This window comes from Anas platyrhynchos, chromosome 5 (assembly GCF_047663525.1).
Source record: "Anas platyrhynchos isolate ZD024472 breed Pekin duck chromosome 5, IASCAAS_PekinDuck_T2T, whole genome shotgun sequence".
NCBI lineage: Eukaryota > Metazoa > Chordata > Aves > Anseriformes > Anatidae > Anas > Anas platyrhynchos.
The window spans coordinates 58498570-58520383 of record NC_092591.1 but is presented as its reverse complement, the minus strand read 5'-3'; the positions used below and the strand labels follow the sequence as shown (position 1 = coordinate 58520383).

The 21814-nt window shown below is 38.9% G+C and overlaps 1 long non-coding RNA gene across 3 annotated transcripts in view; it reads left to right on the top strand.

Moving 5' to 3' along the window:
• Positions 1-21814, top strand: part of LOC106017858 (uncharacterized) — a 194268-nt gene that overhangs the window by 74677 nt on the left and 97777 nt on the right. For all 3 annotated transcript variants that reach the window (XR_011809823.1, XR_011809824.1, XR_011809825.1), the window contains one exon: positions 18817-18960. This is a non-coding gene — a long non-coding RNA (uncharacterized lncRNA). The remainder of the gene's footprint in view (positions 1-18816; positions 18961-21814) is intronic.

The window sequence follows — 21814 nt, the reverse complement described above, 5'->3', positions numbered from 1 at the left end:
ATGATATTTAGCAGATAATAGCAGCATCAGCTACACTGAGGAAAACTGGATCATAAGTTCTTTGAATACCATTAGTTTCTACTCTAAATTTAATCTCAGAATAAAACAATTTAGCATGGCCTGAAACTAATCAGTTTAGTGTCTGTTATTTTAGGTACATTGCTATCAATACTGTTTGACATCAGGTGTAGTCTGGAGCGAGCTATGGGCAGCAAGGAAGATGTGCTACTTCAGTCCTGTGGCAAAATGTGTTCCCTCAGTGATCTGAGTGAGCACTTTTTTTTTCCTTTTGCTGTGAATTTCATATCAGTGCAGATGATCAGGCTGGCTGCTGCTTTTGATATCCAGAGAGGGACAAAAAATACACTGGTGTTGTGCCTGTCTCTTTCTACTTCATCTCTTCTGGTAGTACCTGTGTCATAATCTGCATTGATGTACCTTTACTTTTAACAAAAATAGTTATGTTACATCTTTACCTTTTTTTATTTTTATTTTTTATTTTTATTTTTTTGTTTATTTATTTATTTATTTTTCCAGAGGATCAGAATTTTCTTTGCTAGGATGTTAAGGATTTTTCAGATAGCTGGGGGCTTACTTGAAAGCTGTGTGGAATTGCGATTTTTGGATTGAGTTGCCTTGAAAGATCGTTTCCAACACCACTCTTTGCTGCCTGCCATCTGCTCTGAGGGCTGTTTCTTTTTTCAGCTCAGAAATGCAGCCAACTTGGCCCCTCTCCCTCTGGGTGCTGGGCAGAAGAGCTTCTCCCCAGCTGTTGCCGAAGGGAATTCCCTGCAACTCTTAGATGTCCCAGGGAGAGGTGAAAGCAGAACGAAGCCTGACAACAGACGTTGGCGGGCAGAAGGGTGCTCAGTGAACTCAGTCCAGTTCAGGTCAGACTGTCCATCGTTCTGGGCTGAGCCACACAGCTGAAGGAGTTGTTCCTGAGCATGTGTGAGAGGCAGAACTTGGAGCACTGTGCCTACTCCTCTCCTTCCCTGGTTCTGGCAGAGCAAGATGCAGGACGTGTACATCCTAGGGGCTGAGTCTTGGGTTAGATTTGAATGCTTGGAGCTGGCTGTGGTCACTCAATGTTATACATTAATTCTCTCAGATCTGTGCCAAAAGTGACAGCAAAACCTCTTAAATGAAGTATCTTTTCTTCTGACTCATCAGCTCAGTGTGTTAAATATGAAAATAGACAGCACCCAGATTTCCTAAACTTTATTTTCAGGCAGCTACGGAATATACAAATGGTTTTGATCTTATAATTTTGCGCATAACAAATTTAAGATTACTTTGCGTTGCACAAAATAAATAAATAAATAAATAAATAAAAAGTTTAAATAAATAAAGTAAGTTTAGATCAATAGTGTAGTAAAAACAGTGCTTGCTGCATTGTGTATTGTATCACAGGGTGAAAGTAAAAGATGTACTTGCCAATGTACTCTGCATTTTGCAGTTTAGATTATTTCTCCCTCTCTCCTTTTCCCAATTAATAATAATAATAATAATAATAATAATAATAATAAAAGTTGTGAGATATACCTGTTAATGGGCATAGAAAGAAGCAGAGTATCGACATCAAGAGTAACAGGCCTGACGAGCCCCTTGGATGCTGCAGCAGTGCCCATGATTAATACAAATGCTTCCGGGAGATCATTCCAGCAAAGGCTGCAGCAGATTACAGAGAGAAGTGCAGTAATAGCATCCAGGAACTCATGAGCTTTCGGCTCAGCTCAGAGCAGCTACTGACTCTCTCCTCAAGTAAATTGCTTCACATCTTGCTGCTCTTATCCTTCTTACTTAGAGAAAATAATACTTTCTCTGTATGGTATAAGGTGGTGGTAGGCAATAGAGAACCTCTGTAAACCTGTAAAGGGAAAAAGGTATTTGTTATGAAAGCTTTTTTTAATTTATTATTATAACACATATCAACACTTTCAATCTTATTTTGGGGGGGGGAGAACACGACACATTATTTGAATAATTACACTCATTGTCTTTTGCAAGTGTTAGAGCAGCATTGTTTTAGCATTAAACTGACAGTAATAGCCTGAAGCATGGATTATAGATGTGAGCTATTGCACACAGTGTGGGTATAAGGAGTAGTGGAAACAGAGCAATCCCAGGATCAACAGATAACCAGGGGCTGAAGAACAGTGCATCCCAAATAGTCCATCAAGTATTTGGCCCATATGGAAAACAGTAAATGACACATGTTCTGATCAGCTGTAGAGCAGCACAAATATCCTCTCCCAATTTGCTTTCCCTCTGTCCTCAAAACGATTTTCCACTACTACCAGACTGGGCATTTTGAATTTGAACAAATACGTAAATACATACTGTTCTTTTGCAAAGAACTCTCACATACAGTCATCTAATTAAATGACTGTAATCACTCTGCTTCAATCAACCTTCATAAACATCAAATATCAAAAAGGAAGCTACGTTCCTGCAGTCCTTCACTGCCTCCACAGAATTGTTCTCAGCAATATAGCTGATGTTTGTTCTCCTGTTACGGCATCTCCAGATAATGAGCAGTTTTATTATAGCTGAAGCATTATCCCAGCATGTATTTGCAAGGAGCGTATGACAATGAAGGAGTACTTTTTCATTATTTTTCTTAATATCTTTAGACAACCTATGCATCTGATGAATATTTATACTCAGCATTGTATAGGAATATATTTCTTTTATTATTATTATTTATACTTCACTGCAGTAACTTTATATGCCTTTTTTTACTTTTTTATCCATCCTAAAGCTATTTTTGAGATCATCTCAATATTTTGTAGTAACACATTGTTCTCTATATTTATTGGGAATGTGGAAGGAAGCATTATTTAGTTAAAGTAATTTTAAGTTTTACTTTGGATCTATTACAGACTGCTACAAAGTATTTGATTTCTTTTAATATAAATCTTTTCTACTGCTAAAATGATAATGGATATGTTCAGAAACACTACTTAATGATCTTATTTTTCAGATAGAATACTTGAATATTTCATGTTACTCCTTTTTATGGTAAAATCTATTTCTCACAAAATTTGTCCCTGTTTTAATTTGAATGTCCCCCTGGCATACAAGTTTCATTACTCATTGTAGAAAGTCTTTGAAAGCCTACTGCATTTGCACTTGGATTTATGATCACACTCCCCCCCAAAAAAAAAAATTGGGGAAGGGGGGTAAGAGACCTGTGTGGATGAGCAAGGAGTTCATTGACAAGATCAAAAGGAAGCAGAAGGACTATGAAATGTGGAAAAAGGGCCTGTCCCCTTGGGAGGAGTATAGGAGTGTGGTCAGGGCCTGCAGGGATGTGATGAGGAAGGCTAAAGCCCGCCTTGAGATGAAGCTGGCAAAGGAGATAAAGGATAATAAGAAGCTTTATTTTTTTTTTTTTTTATAAGTATATAAACAGCAAAAGCAAGACTAGGGATTATATGGGTTCCCTGCTGAACAAAGTGGGTGTCTAGGTAACGGAGGATGCTGAGAAGGCAAAGATACTGAATGCTTTCTTTGGTTCAGTCTTTGCTTCAAAGACTCCCCCCAGGACTCCTGGATCCTGGAGGGAGAGAAAGAGTTTGGGAAATGGAGGGTTTCTGTCTGGTTGAGGAGAGACTGGTTCGGGAACATCTAAGTGGGCTCAATGCATACAAATCTGTGGGCTCTGATGGGATGCATCTATGTGTGCCGAGGGAGCTGGCAGAGGCAATTGCTGAACCGCTCTTTATCATCTTTGAAAGGTCCTGGAGAACAGGAGAGGGGCCTGAAGACTGGAGGATAACCAATGTCACTTGGGTCTTCAAGAATTACAAGGAGGAGGATCCAGGAAACTACAGGCCAGTCAGTCTCACCTGTGTTCCTGGAAAGGTGTTGGAGCAGCTTGTTCTGGAGGCCATCTCCAAGCAATTGGGGAAGAAGGTTATGAGGAGTGGTCAGCATGGATTCACCAAGGGGAAGTGCTGCTCGACCAACCTCGTTGCCTTCTGTGATGGCATCACCAGCTGGGTAGACGGGGGAGAGCAGTGGGTGTCATCTGCCTTGACTTCAGCAAGGCTTTTGATACTGTCTCCCATGACATCCTGCTAGCAAAGCTGAGAAAGTGTGGGATAGAGGAGTGGACAGTAAGGCGGGTTGAGAACTGGCTGACTGGCTGAGCTCAGAGGGTGGTGATGGGTGAAGCAGAGTCCGGCTGGAGGCCTGTGACTGGCGGTGTTCCCCAGGGGTCGGTGCTGGGTCTGGTCTTGTTCAACATCTTTATTGACGACCTTGATGAGGGAATAGTGTCTGCCCTCAGCAAGTACGCCGATGACACAAAGCTGGGAGGAGTGGCTGACACGGCAGGAGGCTGTGCTGCCATTCAGCGAGACCTGGACAGGCTGGAGAGCTGGGCAGGAAGAAACCAGAGGAGGTTTAACAAGAGCAAGTGTAGAGTCCTGCACCTGGGAAGGAACAACCAGAAGTATCAGTACAGGCTGGGGGCGAACTGCTGGAGAGGAGCTCTGAGGAGAAGGACCTGGGGGGCCTGGCGTGCATTAAAAGGAGCGTGGCCAGCAGGTCAAGGGAGGTGATCCTCCCCCTCTACTCTGCCCTGGTCAGGCCTTACCTGGATTACTGTGTCCAGTTCTGGGCTCCCCGGTACAAGAAAGACAGGGATCTGCTGGAAAGAGTCCAGCAGAGGGCCACAAAGCTGATACAGGGCCTGGAGCATCTTCCCTGTGAGGAAAGGCTGAGAGACCTGGGGCTGTGCAGCCTGGAGAAGACTGAGAGGGGATCTCATCAATGTATATAAATATCTGAGGGGTGGGGGACAGAAGGATGTAGCCAACCTCTTCTCAGTGGTTTGTGGGGATAGGACAAGGGGCAGTGGCTGCAAGTTAGAGCACAGGAAGTTCCGCACCAACATGCGAAAGAACTTCTTCACAGTGAGGGTGACGGAGCACTGGAACAGGCTGCCTAGGGAGGTTGTGGAGTCTCCTCTGGAGATATTCAAGGCCCGTCTGGACGCTCTAACTGGGCAGCCTGCTCTAAGGAACCTACTTTGGCAGGGGGGTTGGAGTCAATGATCTCCTGAGGTCCCTTCCAACCCCTACAGTTCTGTGATTCTGTAATTCACAGGAAATGCAATCTCCCCGTTTTAGTTTCAGCGTCAGCTGAAAATAAAGATTGTAATAGCTGAAGAGCATAATGGAATGGTATGCAGAAAGGAAATAACAAGTAGCAAGTGAAAGACCAGCTATATTATGACCAAAAAAGTCTTCTAAGTAGCACTTAGCAATAATTGAGGAAATAAAGATGTTGCCCTCTAAAATCTTGCCAGCCAAAATCCAGCTGCTCATTGCTACATCTAATCCTTTTTGCTTTAAAGATTTCTGCCGTGATCACATTTTAATTGGTGTTTAGTGAATTTATTTTCCGAAATGTGAATCTCCCTGTCAGAGCTCTTGTGAACGCAGATTCAGTGTGGTGAGTGTTGCAGTGGCAGGAGGGGCACACTGGCGAGTGTTGCTTGGTTGTCCCTTGTTCCATCCCAGGGCGCGGGTGTCAGCTACCTGGGAGATGCAGAAAGCACACATGGCTCTGTTGTCATTCTAATTTAAGAAAGTTGTCTGTCACCTTCCCTGATATTTTCAAGCAATTTAAACTTCAAGGAAGATGTGTGCATTTTATGTTTTATGTATATTTTCATAGCTTTTTTGATATATTTTTTTTAATCTTTAGGTAGTTTTCATATATTATCTGTACTTCTCAAGTGGGTGTTGAACATGGCCTTGCACAACTCTTGGTACACTTAAAGGTACTTGGCTGCATTATTGATATTTGCAGGCATACCCTGTGTCACAGGGTCATGTTACGATGATTCACTTTTCATGTAATCATCCTTTTTCCTCTGCCAGTGTAAAGTTGACTCCACTAATCACTAGATGAGAACTTGGCCCTAAATTTCATTGCCAGGGATGTCAGACTTGATGTGAATGAATGAGTGTGAATCACTTTCTCCAGCAAGTATCCAAATAAAATATATAGTGCAGAGTAAACCACCTGTTTTCATGGTCATAAGGTACCGAGAAAAATGTGTTATAATACAATAAGATGCTGTGAAGCATATAGGACCCTTGAGAGTTTGATGCAGTTGGCAAGTGTAAGGATGGACACAGAAATGTGTTAAAAGAAGCCACAATTGTACAGCAGATTTTATTTTTGCTGTTTTCTAATATTTTGTGCTTTTAACAGCACCCTGGTCCTGCCAGGAGAAATTATAAGCTTTGTGCGTGTGGTCAGTGTTCCCTAACATGGTGGAAGGCAACTTAGTCCTCCTGTAGGGCTCTGCACAACCAACTTGGAGCTCTGTAGTGACACACATGCAGTTAATAACAACAGACCAAACTGTAGTGACACACATGCAATTAATCACAAAAGACCAAACCCTGGATTTAAAATATGCAGCAGCTGGAACAGAGCTTGCTGCATTTGCCAGAATATTTCAAAATCCAAGAGTAAGGCTCGTTAGCTACCATTAACTTTACTCTGCATCATCTAGTGATGAAGAAAACCCACTCACTGGTATTTTCAAATGGAAGAACAGTTAATTATTTAAGAAAAATCAGTAGTTGCTAGCCAGGAGTACAGTTCAGCAGTGTGTCAAGTATAAGTCAAGGAAGGAAATCATGGTAAAAGAAAGATGGTAGGATAACTTAGCACATATATGAATGACAGTGTGAGTTTTGCATGTGTTATATAAAGCCTTTAACAAATCAATGATTTCCTTGTTTACCAAAGCATATATTTTGAGTTTGCTTCAGTGGTGCATTACAATGATGGAGTGGTAATGATGCAGTGTGGTAATAGCTGTAGTTTAGCTTGGTTTAAAAGAATGGCTTTCTGTAGAATTCTGCTGTATCAGAAATTTGGAGATGTTGAGCCGATGTTTTGTATGCCATGAAACTGATTTCTCTTAGAAGAAAGATTTCATTTACAGTTGTTTAAAGTCCTAATTATAAGCTGATATTTTCATGCAGTTATATTTTGCCTGTAAATTAATGTTACAAAAAGTTATGCCTAAAAGAGAGATTTCCGGATTTATTTATTTTTTCAAAATGTGTTCAGCTTCCAATTGTACGTAAAGGATTTTGAAAGTGCCCACTTTTTTTTTTTTTTTTTTACAAGGTGTATTTTTATTTGTGCTTTTACTTTCAGATATAAGGTAGACTGGCAGATTCAAGGAAAAATACAAAGGCTGCATTCATCCAGCATTTTGATCGCAGTGTATAAGCTTATAGACTTCAAAGTCTGAAGCAAGGATCATAGATACTGTTGAATAATTCTATGCTGAAATGGCACTGTTGCACTAATATTTTATCCCTTTCCTCTATGTGCATGTAGAAAACTTTCTGAAGAGCTGCTTATACTTTTGATGCGCTACTGCTGAACTGTTTGGCATCTTGTGACTTTTATTGTCATGTGTTAATGTTAGCCTTTGCTTTATCCAGTTGTCTCTACTCAACTCTTTTGGGTCAAGGTGTACAACTCTAGAGTAAATACTTAAGATCTACATTCAGTTGTAGCGATGAATGTTTCTCTCTTTCCTCAATAATTCTCAACTTTGAAAACAAAACAAAAAAGCAGCTTCCAAAGGAGATTGAAACTTAAAATTTCTTTTTGCTCAACATGAAGTTATATAATCCTTCAGCACATTACATGGTTGTCCTGTGGCATTAGGGTATTAGCACTAATGGAAAGACATAGTTATTACAAACAATTCCAAATTTCACGGTGTGTATCTTAATAGCAAAAAGGGATTTTGTCATGATTATAAAGAAAAATGGGTGGCAAAACAAGGAAGAAATGCTTGTTACATGGGACGATCCCCTGGAGGCTTAATTACCGAAAAAACAAATAGGAGGTAAATGTTATAGATGTTTACAAGTTAAACATTCCATAACTATCTTTTAAATAAGAGTGTCTGCAGCCTGGGAGCAGCTAATTGCTCAAGAATCACAGCCATTTATGCTGCCTCGTTTGCCCCTGGGATCGACACTCACAACAGGATAATTCTTACCCTGATATAAGTGTCACAGTAGGAACTCAGTGTAATTTGCTGATATGATATCAAAAATAGCATTAAGATAATTACATTTTGCACTTCTGGTGTTTCACAGGCACTAATACAGCTGAAAATTACTCTTTTTGTGGTTGTCATAACCTGGCCATTCCCCACCACCACTGTTTTGGTTTCTTGTTATTTTTTTCATTTAAGCTACAGCAGTGAAGTCAAGTTACTTGAAAGTTTTGGACTTTTTGAGTGTCTTAAACACAGAAGTGTATCCAATAACCTGAATTAAAGAACAAACTGTAGGAAGTATTTCAGTGTTTGACCTGTGGGATATTCTGTAGACTAAGCTGATCTCCAGCATAATTTCTTTTCAGTGCTGCTCTGCAGCACTGTCAAATGAACTCTCATTTTCTGGAGGAAAGCTAAAATGAGTACATTCTTTTTTAGTTGCATGGATGTTTCAGTTGAGAAAATTAAGTCTTTGTGTTGAAAAATGAAATTCTCTGTAACACTAACTTTAAATTCTGAATCATGCAGCCTATGTAAGGAAGCTCAGCATTTGCAGTTGTTAGGATTACCTGATCATACTGCTGCTATTAGAGCCCAGGCTCACGAGCATGCAGTGTAAAGCAATGACTCTTGCTGTAAAGCCAGGCAGTGGTTTGATTGAAATTGCCATTGAACTCTGGATTTAAATTGACCTTTGCTAGTTTACACCAGGTGAGAAAAAGACCCAGAGTGCTCCTCACTTGGGTCACGAAGGACAAAGGAGAAGGGTCTGATTGTCACTTAGACTCAGCATGGCCAGAGACTTTGCAAGGCCTTGTAAGTTGGTGTTTCTTTCAAATATTTTATCGCTCTCTGGGAAATATCCAACGAGTTCTTGCAGGAAACAAATTTTTTCATTGTTGTTGTTGGCATTTGCTTTGAAAGACTTGCTGAATATACTGCCCATGATTGACTGCTTCCTTTTAAAGACTAGTCAAGAAACTGAGGAGAGGAGTTGTGTTGGACTGAATATTTATTTCTGCAGCTGTTTTTATATAAAGAAACAACTATTTAAAAAGAAGTTGCGCATCATTACAAGAGGCACTGTGAGTAACTTAGAGTTAAGGCTTAGAAATGAATGACAGTTGATATGATAAATTTGAGGGCTCTCCTGCAATGGGCTGTTTCACGGGAGAAAAGTAAGGCTCATCTGAATGGCATTTTTATTTTGCCATTGAACAGTATTAAGGACCTTTTTTGCAGACAGACAAATGCTTGCCATTACTGTATGCTCAAAGGCAACATTGAAAGTGACCTGGAACAGGCAGGAACTGACTTTTTTCTACTAATATGATATGAAAGTTTTATCGTATTAGGAATTTTCTGTCATGGTGGATTAGTATCAGGCCATATTAACGTTCATTTTTACTAACTCACAATGAAATGTGCTAACGTGACTACACTTCACTATCACATGAGGAAAAAAACCCGAACGATATGATATTAATGTGATACCATAGAAGGGTTTCAATGCCTCTGTCCCATGGCAAGTAGGAAAAAGTTTAAAAATAAAATAAAACACAGTGACTTGGGACAAGGATTTCATGATTTTTCCCAAGGATAAAAATGGTTTGAATTTTTTTTTTGTCCTGTTTTCCTACCCAGACATCATGTCCATATTTGCATAATCAATTCTTGGTTTTTGGATTGATGAATTTTGAATCAACTTGTGCCTGATTTTGTAATTATGGTTGCTCTCACATTTCTAGTTAAAAGTCATCATGAGCTGCAAATACTGAGTACCTGAACAAAGCAACCCAAGGTGCTCCTGGCTGGTTATCTTTTGACTTTCAGTAAAGCAAGTGCTGACTTCTGGAAATAATGACCTAGAAGCATTTTTTTCTTTTTTTTTTTTTTTTCTTTTTTAATTGAAAAAAAAAAGACATAATTTTGAGTCCATGATCCATTATGTGCAGAATGCTGTGGCCAGAAATAATTAATAGGCACAAAGGGTGGCAGTTAGTCATTTGGCTGTATGATTGTACCTGCAAGGTTTCTTTTATCTGGAGCCAAAATCTGATAAAAATGGCTAACATCAGAAGAGTTCAGTCTTACCTAAAATATGACCAGAAAAAGGCTCATCTTAATCATGGCTCCAAACATCCTACTGAACAAATCAGATGAGTTTGTCTCCTACACAGAAATTCAAGCCATCTCTAATTCTGTGCTATGGCTTTCAATTTTTTTCCTTTTGACACAGCTAATATTCCTTAAAGCTTTGGTCTAAAGTTAAAAAGGACAAAACCTTTTAAAAACTCCAACCAGGCCATGAATTGAAATACACTTCTTTTCCAAATTGCAAGATTTCATCCACATTTCATTTACATCTCAGTTGTTCTGACTTCTTTCAGGAGGAGGTTGTGCTGTTGTTCAGCTGATCAGCACTCACAGATATAAAAAGAAAAAGGTGGTCTCTACCCCCGGGGGATTTTGAACCAGAGATGGTCTGTGTCATTCAAAATGCTGACCTGGGATACTAACCCAAGCAAATCCAATCCATGGCTCAGCACGGGGCTAATCGCCAGCTGGAAAATGCTACTGGAGAGGAGGCTTGGGAAGCCCAGCTGAAATTGGGGTTGATCAGTCTTTCTGAGGGGTATAACAGAACATTGTATGAGAGAAATGTTCTGAAGTTTTTATGTCAGTGTATTGGCAAACATTTATGTTAATCACATGTAGTCATTAAAATTGCCCTGGGTGAGATGCCCTAGCCTCTTCATCCCAGTGCTGTCCCCGTGAGGTTCAGAAGCCTCTCATCAGAACGGCCCCGATTAAAATGGCAGCGCCGCTATCTGTAGATTACTGCTTCCCATCATTAATACTGTTATCTCTCTCTTCAGACTGATTTTTAATTTTTATGTTTGCAATTATAAGTGATTTATAGGAAGATTCATTGCACAACCTGTCCAGAATCATTAAATTCACCTAGGTTGAATAACCTGATGTTCACCTGGAAATAACCAAATCAGTGACATTATCTTACTGAATTTTCAGCTGCCTTAGAAGTACAGAGCTTATCCTTCTCATTATTTTTTTTTTTATATTTTTCTCTCAAGTGTAGGGCTTGGGGGAGGGAAGCAAGACCAATCTTAATTCATAAGAGGTAATTAGCCAAGTCTGAAAGGTGCACACTAATTACAGAATGCTGTATATCTTGTGTAGCTGATTGCAGCACAGGTTTCTGAATGGTAGCTATGATTTTTCCAAACACTCTTCAGTAATTTGAAATGTTATTAGGGGATTAACTTTCCATATGAAAAACTAAACTAATACTTATTATACAGATTATAACAGCGAGTGGGCCTAGAAAGCTGTTGAGGCCATTATTTTGCAGGCTGTAGCCACTGCCAAAGACAGAGGAGAGTGTAGGATAACCAGCCCAGAGAGGGGAATGGGCAGGGCACCATCCTCCGCTGGACATCCTCCCTCGTCCCGCCAACATCTGTCATCTGAGGCAAGCAGATGGGCTCTGCTCATGAGCTGGACTCTTAAACGAAGAGACGGAGGAGAAGTAGTGTAGGGATTGTGTGTTGTATCATTTTGCTACAGCTGGAAATCAATCAAGCAGTTCTCAAACACATTGATTTTTGTTGTTGTTGTTATCTTGGAATGTGGCTGACATTTTATTTTGAAGCCAGTCTTCAGGAAAAGAGCGCATGTGGGTTTACTATTTTGAGAAAATACCTGAGTATTACACCTTTATTTATTGCACAATTTTGTTGACATGGCATAAAGCCATTTTGTGTGGTCAGTGTTTTTAAACCACATTAAATGGCATATAATTGTTTGCTTTTTGTATTGGTGTTGGCTGTTGTTTATTTTCTCTCCCTCCTCCCCAGGTTTCATGCTCTTACAGATGCGTGTATTCTTTGTGACCTCTGATATTTGTTCAGCACATGGGAAATCTGACTGGATTCCTCCCAGCTGAAAACCTGAGGCTGCAGCTAGAGCTAAAAGCTTGTAGTTAAGTAAAACCAGCCATTCCCCATGAATGAGGCAATAGCAAATGCAGACCTAATTTTAAATGAGCGCCATGTAGCTATGGCCATGCAGAATGGATGGATGTGGGAGCAGGTGGTGCAGTTGTGCCAGTGTTTTTTTTTTTTTTCCCTCCCAACCTGTATCCTGGTTTATTATTAAATTAAAAAAATAAATAAATAAAGGAGTAAAAGGGGCTGCTATCCTTGTTAAAAGAAAATATTTTTAATAAAAAAACCCCACTAATTTAATCATATTATTTACACTGAATTGTATGTATTCTTTGTCTTGGAAAGTGCTTGGGCTGTCCAAGTATAATTCTCGACTAGTAACTTAGATTGGCTTTCCTTAAGATTTTTGTCTCTACCTTTTCACCTTCATTCTGGATTCTTTGATAGAATCTAGCAGATGGAAACCAGCGAATTTCTTCCAAAAAGGACTTGCATCTTCTCTGTAATGAATGTCCTAAGCATTTCATGGAAAAGTAAATGATCTCTTCTCCCCTCGCCCACTGTATTAATCAAAGCTTACTTTTCTTTGCACTTTAGTGCTGTTTCTAAGATTATTAGCCTAGCCCACTGTTTGTACTGATACATGATTAAACAGCCTATCAGATGTACACGTTTCTGGAATATATTTGCTGTTCTAATTTTTTTCTTAATGCATTTAGCTTCCAATATGAAACTTGGGGAAATGATTCAGAGCATCTCCACATCAGTTTCCCATTGCCCCCTCTTTGTCTGTCCTAGGGATAATAGATAATATCCTTGGAGATTTTCTCCTGTGGGCATCTCTGAAACCATTAATTCAACCACTAGTGTGCTCATTTAAAGTGTTTGCCCTCACTTTCTTTTCTAAAATGTTTTTTAAGCTTTCCCTACATACATTTTTAGTTTCCCTAGGCTTTCCCTTAACTAATGGCATTATGATGGTGTTTCTTGTCTTCCGGGATTTCTCTTGAACTATGTGAACTTGTAAAGTGTCAGTGAAGTCTTCTCTCAATTTCTGTTCCCACTTTTTTTTTGCTCTCTCAGATATCTGGTGTCTAGTCTGTGGGCTTCCTTGGGGCTCAGCTCTGCAAGAAAATAAAGGGGCATAAGTCATTCCCTTATTCCCTTGCATGGGTCATTCAGGTACGGCTCAATGAGAAGGAACAGTTGTTACCCTTCAGCTGGTGGGAAAAATACATCATACCAGGAAAGCATGGGCATAGATTACATTACCAGTGGGTCGAGGAGTAAATTCTTTTGATTGGTTACATCAGGATATGCCAGCATGGTGCATGCATGCTTAGTTCTCTTGTCCCGTCAAAGTTAGAAAGCTCGGATTAAAATAGCACCGAAGTCTTTTAGGATATAGCTGATTTAGATGTAAAGTCAAAGTTATGGGAAGCTTTGCAGGAAACATTGAAGATCTGTATATGGGTATATATGGCTGCATAGGTGTAGCTCCCAGTCACCACCCACCAATAAATAAAGAGTTTGTGAGAAGAAAGGCTGTTACCCTTGCTCCTTCTGAGTGAAGATGTGGTGCAACAACTGCTAAGACCAAGGGAGGGAGCTGCCCCTCAGAAATGCCTCCCAGTGCAGGGGAGAGGTTCACTGTGCTCTGATGGCACTTTTCACAGTGATTGCCTTGACTGGTTATTCTCTTTGTCTGAACGTGTGCCCACAGTACTTGCCCTCGGTAAGTGGCATCACTGCATGGTTTGCATTGATATAAGAAAGCAGTAAAGGTGGGAAAAAAAGTCTTAAAACTCCCTCGTATAGGAGTATTCAGGTGGGTTGCACCAGATATATCTTAAGACAGTAGCAAATTAAATCTTTAAATATATTTCCTTTTTATTTTTTAGTTTGTGTGGAAAGTATTATTCTGGAAACCAGATTCTTGGTGCTTTTTTTTCTTCTATTTAAACAAACAAAACAAAATATATATCTATAAAACAAAAGAAACCCTTCTTACATTGAGAGATTGTTAGCTGTATGATTCACTTTTGTTTTTGTTTCATTTGGTTTAGCCTTTTTCTTTTAATACTTAATCAAATCTTTCACTTCTCATATTCTATGGAGGGGTTCAAAAGCTCTTTTGTTTATCTTACATACTGTTCCATATATCTGTCTTGAGCCATGTTGGCTTCTCTTGTCATTTTGACACTGATTTACTGGAATGAACTTATATTTTAAACTCTGCTACAGTTCTTTAAATGGCTCCCATTCCACATTAACATTTCTCAACAATAGTTGGTTCTAATTAGTATTTTTTTTCCAGCCTATTTGCAAATCTAGCACAATGCCTTCTGAAAATAAAAACATACTTAAAATTATCAAATATTTTGAGAGAATAGGCAATCAAGTGGCTTTGCTGGTAGTTCATCCATGTTCTGCTTATGCTCATATCCAGTTCCATATGTATGAAATAGTCATTTAATTCCCAAAGAACAAAGTTTTACCCTATTAGAAGATTTGTTCCAGAAACTACTTTGTTTCAGTGACCTGTTGTAGGCATTACAAAGGCTTTTGTGTAGCATGTAGATTTACATTTTGGTGTTCCAAAGATCTCTTCTATTCCTATTGACATATTTTGATGGCTTTCTCACTATCCTCTTATGTGTGTGTTGATCTCTTTGTCTTGATCTTCAATAGGTTTTCAATTCTTTTAGAGAGAATAGAAAGCTGCAGCATTACCAGGATATCTCTACAGTCCTTGATGAAAGAAATCAGCATATATGTGTGCCTTTTTTATTCAGTTTTAATCCAAACAGCAGAATTTTCTTCCTTATTCGTCTTTCATATGCTGGTATACACACATCCATTATATGTCCTCTATAGCAGGAAAAAATAGATAGGGGTGCTTTACTCAGTGTTCCTTTTTATCTACAAGGATTACTTACAACCAAATTTACTTTAAATTGTACTTGTCAATGTAAATGAGCACAGGCACATTGAAAGATAGAAAAAATATATATATTTTGGAGCCATTAATACTAGCTGAGGGTTGATGCATTTACAGTATGTCATTCTGATCAGTGTGATTGTTTTCTCTTTCCCTTATATGCTATTTCTTCATGGTTTGGTAGTCTTGAGGTATGAATTTTAGTAAAATAGAATTAAAACTGTGGTTGTTTTATTACATGTATTACTGTAACTCTTAGGAATCCAAGTTGTGAGGCACAATTTCACTGTGCTGAGCACTGTACCACCACTGAACCAAAAAACATTGTCAAAGAATGTAATAAATTAACTGCTTGTCTTGTGGGTCAAAGATAGGAATAAAACTCCAAAAACATCCAGGTGAGAGATCATGAATATCAGGGACTGAAGGCTGTGAAGAGGTTGGAAGGTGATGAAGACAGCTGGAGTGGAGGGAGTGGAGTATTGGCTCTGCTTTGCAGTAGGGCTTTGATCTGAACATATGCAGGGCAAGTTTGCTGCTAGGAGAGAGATAACTGCAGTAATATCGCTATGAGTAATGAGGACAGGCTGTGTGTGGATCGGCAGGAGAAGCCTTGCATAAAAAGAACCTGCAAGTCTTCAAAGATTGCCTTTCAGAAGCTGGTTTCGGGTGGACGTCTTGAGAGCAGCATAAGCGCAACTTCCATCAAAACAAACTGCTACACCTTTCACAAGTAGATATTTACAGCAAAATGTAAATATTTTTATATTATATGTGCACTAGTATTTTTCATCTCAAATTTTCAAACAGGGCAGAGCATCAGAAGTGAAATAGCTTTGCTTTGTACAAGGCTAAATTTTTAGTTTTGATTGGAAAGCAGTGGGAAAGGTAAAATTCACTTCTTCCTTAGCAACAGTACTGCTGCCTGCATATCCTCAGCGTCGTGCCTGCTAGTTCTACCCTAATTTTCAGTGCCTGTTTCACAGCACTTAGATGCCCCTGTAACTCGAGTGTTTGGCTTGTTTCCTACATGCCAGAAGCTGAGAGATTCAAGGATGACAATGAATGAGCACAGACTTGAGAGAAGAAGATTTTTTGGCTAAAAGAGCTGTGGCAATCTCAGCAAGAAAAATCTGTCTTCCTTGATCTTTCTGTCTGGTATGAAAGAAATGCTTGACAATATTGTCAAGGTACCTTTATTCCCAAACAATCCACAGGACCTGCAATTTAGACAAAACACTCAGATTTCAGAAGGGAACAAGGTACCACATGGTGCTCCTTACCACTGAAGTGAATTTGTGGCTTCGTTTTGCTCTTTTGTGGCTGCAAGAGATGAGAGAGGCACCTTGTATAACTGCCTGTGCTGTGTGGATCCGGAGAGGCAGCTCTATGTATTCCTTGTGAATTTAAAAAATAATAATAACATTTAAAAAGCCATAATAGGAAAAGGATGAGTGGGGTTCTAGTAATGCAGGACTTTCTTGGATCTAAAATTGTTCCAAGTTTTATTAGGAGCAAAGTGAGTAAGAGATTTAAGGCTCTGCTTGCCCTCCCCATGCCTATGTTGCAGTTAGATTATGACTCACCTCTTTGACTAAACTGCAAGGTACCAGGCTTTGCTCACAAAGTCTATAATCTTTTCCCTTAAAAACATTTTTTTTCATTTAATTTGAAAACGTAGCTTTGAAGATATTGTGACCCTGTCCATAAATCACATCTGCAAATTTGGCGTGCAAAAAAATGTAGGACACTTGATTTTTTTTTTTTTCCTGTACTAATAAATGCTTGTTTACAGTGTAGCAATGGGTAAAGAATGTAGAAAAGGTAGGTGTAATGCAAAAGGGTATTTTGGATTCTGTTCTAAGAATGTAGCAAAAAAACAGTCCAATGTTAAATATTATTTGAATATCATTTCTTAATGTGTCTGATACACTTATTCTTTATGTAAGTCCCCTTGTGTCTTGCATATGTTGCAAAAATTAAAAAATATCTATTTTATTTTGCCTCTAGGTGTGCTGAATTTGTGTCTGGGTTTCATTCTCAACTCTTTATGGTTTTTGCAATGACTGATTGATGGTATTCTTATTGTCGTGTTGAGAATTTGATAGTTCTAACTTAATAGGTCAGTATACTTTTTTACAAAATCTGGTATATCTGATGGGGAATTATTCCTATACAGTTTCACTTCTTGCTGTTACCATCTTCACAAACCGAGTGGTGAAAGCTGTAATAAATTTTAACACCGTTATGTCTGGCCTGTTATCTGCATGCCTACACAATACTAGAAGAAATAGCAGTAAGAAAGCTGCTTAGGAAACTTCTCTGTAAACCCTGCCAGACTCTGCAGGGGTAAAGGCAATACCATGTGTGGTTGAATTATTCTTGACTATCAGTGTGCAGTAATAATAAGGCAAGCAGGCAAATAGGAGAAAAAGGCATTAAATGTGCTGCATATATTAAAATGAAAAGCACTCATAGATAAATTAGTTGATCTGTACGTTGTAGTAGAGCCATCTCGCTGTGTTGTCTATAACCTTTAGCCACATCTCAGCTAGCAGACTCGAGTTCTGTACTGACAATAACCACGCCATTTTGCTGACTTATTTTGACAGTTTACGTCCGGTTACTTTCAGTGATTTGCAAAGCTGACATTTCCCTTTACTGAACCTGAAACTCTTTGCTATTGTATTGCCCAGATATTTTTAACATACCAGACGGTAATGAAAAGCAGAAAAAAGGGAAGAAGGCTTCCTCCTGATTGAACTCATAGAGACGTGGGTCCTATAGGACTACCCCATAATATATAAGGGGTACCTCTATAAGGGGTAAAAGGAGCCATACTGTAAATGAGGATTGCACCTGAGATAGGTGCATCTGTGGTCAGAGACACGTTACTATGAATTCCTTATGCTGTAAATGCCACGCTATTATTTGCTTCTTAGCAGATATTTTTCTGTTTCACAAACTGACACTGCACTAATACCTTTCCTTTTGTTAAAGTGTATCTGATTGAGTCAATTTATACTGACAGCTTTGCTAAGTTAACTTCTCTCTGAATTCCCAGTTCATTTAATATTTTTCTTCCTCCTTCCCACTTCTGAGCTACCTTTGTTCTGTGTATGAAGGATAGGAAGCTGATAGTTATTTTATATTTATATTTCAAGGCTGCTTAATGTTTAATGAGGCTGAATATGTTGTAAAAAGCTTCAGAACACTCAGACTGGTTAATATTTCATGCCGATCTACAGAGACAACTATATTGATCTTCTAAGCATCTGCTAAACAAGACAAGGAATAAATTAGATTTTGGTCAGTTCAATTTGGATGGTGAGTTAAATAGCTTTTCGAGCATTATCACCTTTTAAAGTGTTTTGTTTCCACTTGAATAAAATAGATTATAAAGGCAGTATTTCAACATGTCATTTCTCACTGCTCTTCATCTCACCACTTTTATTTCAATTGTGTTTCTATATGTTACAAAGGGATGCAGAAGAAATTCTTCACCGTAAGGGTAGTGAGGCCCTGGAGCATATTGCCCGGAGAAGCTGTGGATGCCCCATTCCTGGAGGTGTTCAAGGCCAGGCAGGATGGGACCTTGGCCAACCTGACCTAGTGCATGGCATCCCTGCCTATGGCAGTGGGGTTGAAACTAAGTGATCTTTAAGGTCCCTTCCAACCCAAGCCATTCTATGGCCTTTTAAATGGAGAGGAGAACCTTTTGGTTTCTGTTTGATTGCAGGAAATCTCAATTTCTGTTAACATTAATTAACCAATTTCTGTTAAAATTCTGTTAACAGTTTAGTAATTGACAATTAGAATGATATTTATTTTTCGTCCCTTCCTAGGTGTTGTGGACTTGATACCAATTTGCTAACTTCATCAGTGGTGGGATTCATGCTGACCAGAGTTTGTATCATGCTTCTCCGCCTTCGTCAGAATCAAATGGTCGTAGTGGGGAGAAGATGGTTCACACTGGAGTGGGCTATTGAGTGAGTATTTTTACACTCTATTTTTACCTAAACCTTGGCCATCTATTGGTTATCAATGTAGCATCTTCAGGGATGAAGCATCTTGATGCGTAAGTTATTTTTTGTTGCTATGATGAAACGTCATTTCTAATGTATGTGTCTACAGTATGTGTCACCCTTAATTACCATTCAGATTCAGTACTATGACATGACTTGTTCTGTATACCTTTTCTGGAATTTCAGATATGTGGTGGTTTCAGACCTCACAAATGAGGCCAACCATGAAACGCAAGCAAATAATAAAACTGTAAATGCTAGCCATCCAGATCATATTTGAATACTTTATGAAACAATTTTTTTCCACTAGCACATGCAATCTTCAGCATTTTCTTTATGTAGCAAGTTCTGAAGCTAGTTTGGACAAGGAAAAATGACACATGCAGTACCTGAAACTGAGCTCCAGAGCTCTGCTGCCCTAATACTTGTGCTGAAGATAGATATCCCTTAATAATCAACAGGAACAGCAATGAACATACATAATGATTGTACTCTTGTGACTGGCACAGGGAGGAGATGCTCCCATCTGGGGAATAGATTTTATCTCATCCTATGGAAAGACAAAATGCAGGTGTGAAGCTGCCTATGCTGTCACATGTGCATGTGCGTCCCTTGTATACTTTCACACTATGGGAAAGCTGATACCTTTTGTTTCTGAGGCTGCTTTGAAAGATTTGGAATCTGCATAGCTCTTGGGTTTGAAGGATGTCAGCCTCACTGGTCCCTGAAAATTCAGGGGAGAATAGTCCTAATGTTTTTCTTTGTTATTTAGCAACTTTGGTTAATGTACTCCTTGCTGGCATATTAAATGGAACATAGCACAGTAAATTAGAGTGATGAAGAGTACTGCTTATTAGTGGTGGGTAGTTCTGAGTGTTTCACTACAAGCCATGCCAGGTTTTGCAAGATCTTTGGCCTTGAAACGTTTTCTGTGGCCCCTTCCGCCACCTTGCAAAATGAATTACATTTGCTAATGGTCACATTTGCTAATGGCAACTTTCTGTCTAGGAGTGACACCAACATCACTCAGTAAAAGGATAAGTTTATTTGAACAGAGCAGTGATATATTAGATGGTGGACTTCCCTGAGTTAGACTTATGCTCTATATAGCTTACATGTGTATGAATTGATCTAAACTCCTAGAAGTTACTGCTTGATAGTAAAAAGATCAGGATTTGATGGTCACACAGTTACTTCTAACCTCAGGCCTCACCATCCTATTGTTATTTTGCTTGCTTTTATGTGGCTAAGGCCTTAATCCCTCTAGACAGGGGCAAGGAGTTCTGCCATTAAGTTCACTGGGAACAAGGTTGACTTCCGTACTGCAACGGTAAAGCACTACGGCACTATTTTAAGATATATGTGTAAATGTAATTAGGTAAGGACAGGCAGCATTCTGCTTTCCTCAGGGAGTTATGTACAGTACGTTGATTGGAACAGGAGACGGATTTAACCTGATTGAATCATTAAATGGAATTATAAGACAATGAACATTAGCCACTTAGTTCATTTCATAAATTCTAAGAATTAAAACTGTATGTGCAATAATAATGGCTATTCCAGATATATAAGTAGGAAAAATGCACCTTTGACGTATTGCGGCATAGGCATAATGAAAACGTGTAGTTAATGGACGATTTATGTAATAAGAGTTACCATACAGAACCTGCAGTTGGAAATATATAAACACATTTCCCAACAGGATTTCACTACGTCACTATTCATTAAGAAAATCCGCAGTAACTGACAAGATAGGCACAAAATGAATTTTCATGTTGCTGGAATGAAGTATGGCTCCCAGCAATTAATGGTTTTAGTCATATTAAGCAGATAAATAATGCTATCTGACATTACAGTATTTCACATTACACTAAAATTTTGTAACATTTGCTCATAATATGACTTGAAATATGTTACCTAGGAAAAAAAATGTTATCTCTGGAACAGTCAAACTCCATTAGAAACCTTAGGCTTGAAAAATCACGATGTTAGCAGTTATATCCCCTAGCAAAGGTTTGCTTTCCTTAAATAGTGTTAAATTTAAACCCAGAAGCTCTAGTCTCTTTTGGAGTTACTCTTCCTTGGTGCATTGAGCTTGAAAGGAAAATTTAGCGCACAAAATGTACTGTGCATTGCTCAATGTTGGTAAGTGAAGCACTATCGAGCTACAGAAACAGGGTAGCCTTTAGTGTGAAATCACATCAATGATAGTCATGTTTCTATATTCTGCTTTATAAAAATGCTCCTAATCTTAATATGACCCCATTACAATGATTGACACTTTATTATCTTAAATCTCATATTAACTGGCATGTTTACCTTTCTCATAGCTGGGCATACTCTACCTGAGTACCATTTCTTTCTTTTTTTCTTTTTTAAACTGAAAAATATAGGTGGTCTAAATTTCCAGTTCCTGTTTGCATGCGCAACTCCTACAATTTCAGCACTATTATTTATATAAGTATAGTTTTATACTAGAAACTGCCCAATGTGTTCCAAGCTTTAATAGCAACTGAGAACAAATACAGGGTCATGATTTCTCCCTCATTTGATGCTAATTTCATTCCAAGTTTATTGAGTAATGTGGAAGAAGATGTGATTGCTTGTCAAAGCTCAGATGTGGTTTTTTGTTGGGACAGAATGCAGTGAATTTGGAAGTGTCATGTTTAGCTGAAGGCAATGATGCTTAGTGTCTCAGCACCCAACTCCCACTGAATTTCAACAAGAGTTAGCAAACAACCTTCCCTTGGGTGCCAGTGAAAATCCTTCCCATCTAGTCTGGGCTGCAGTTTCACTTGCAGGAAACAAGTTTTTGTTT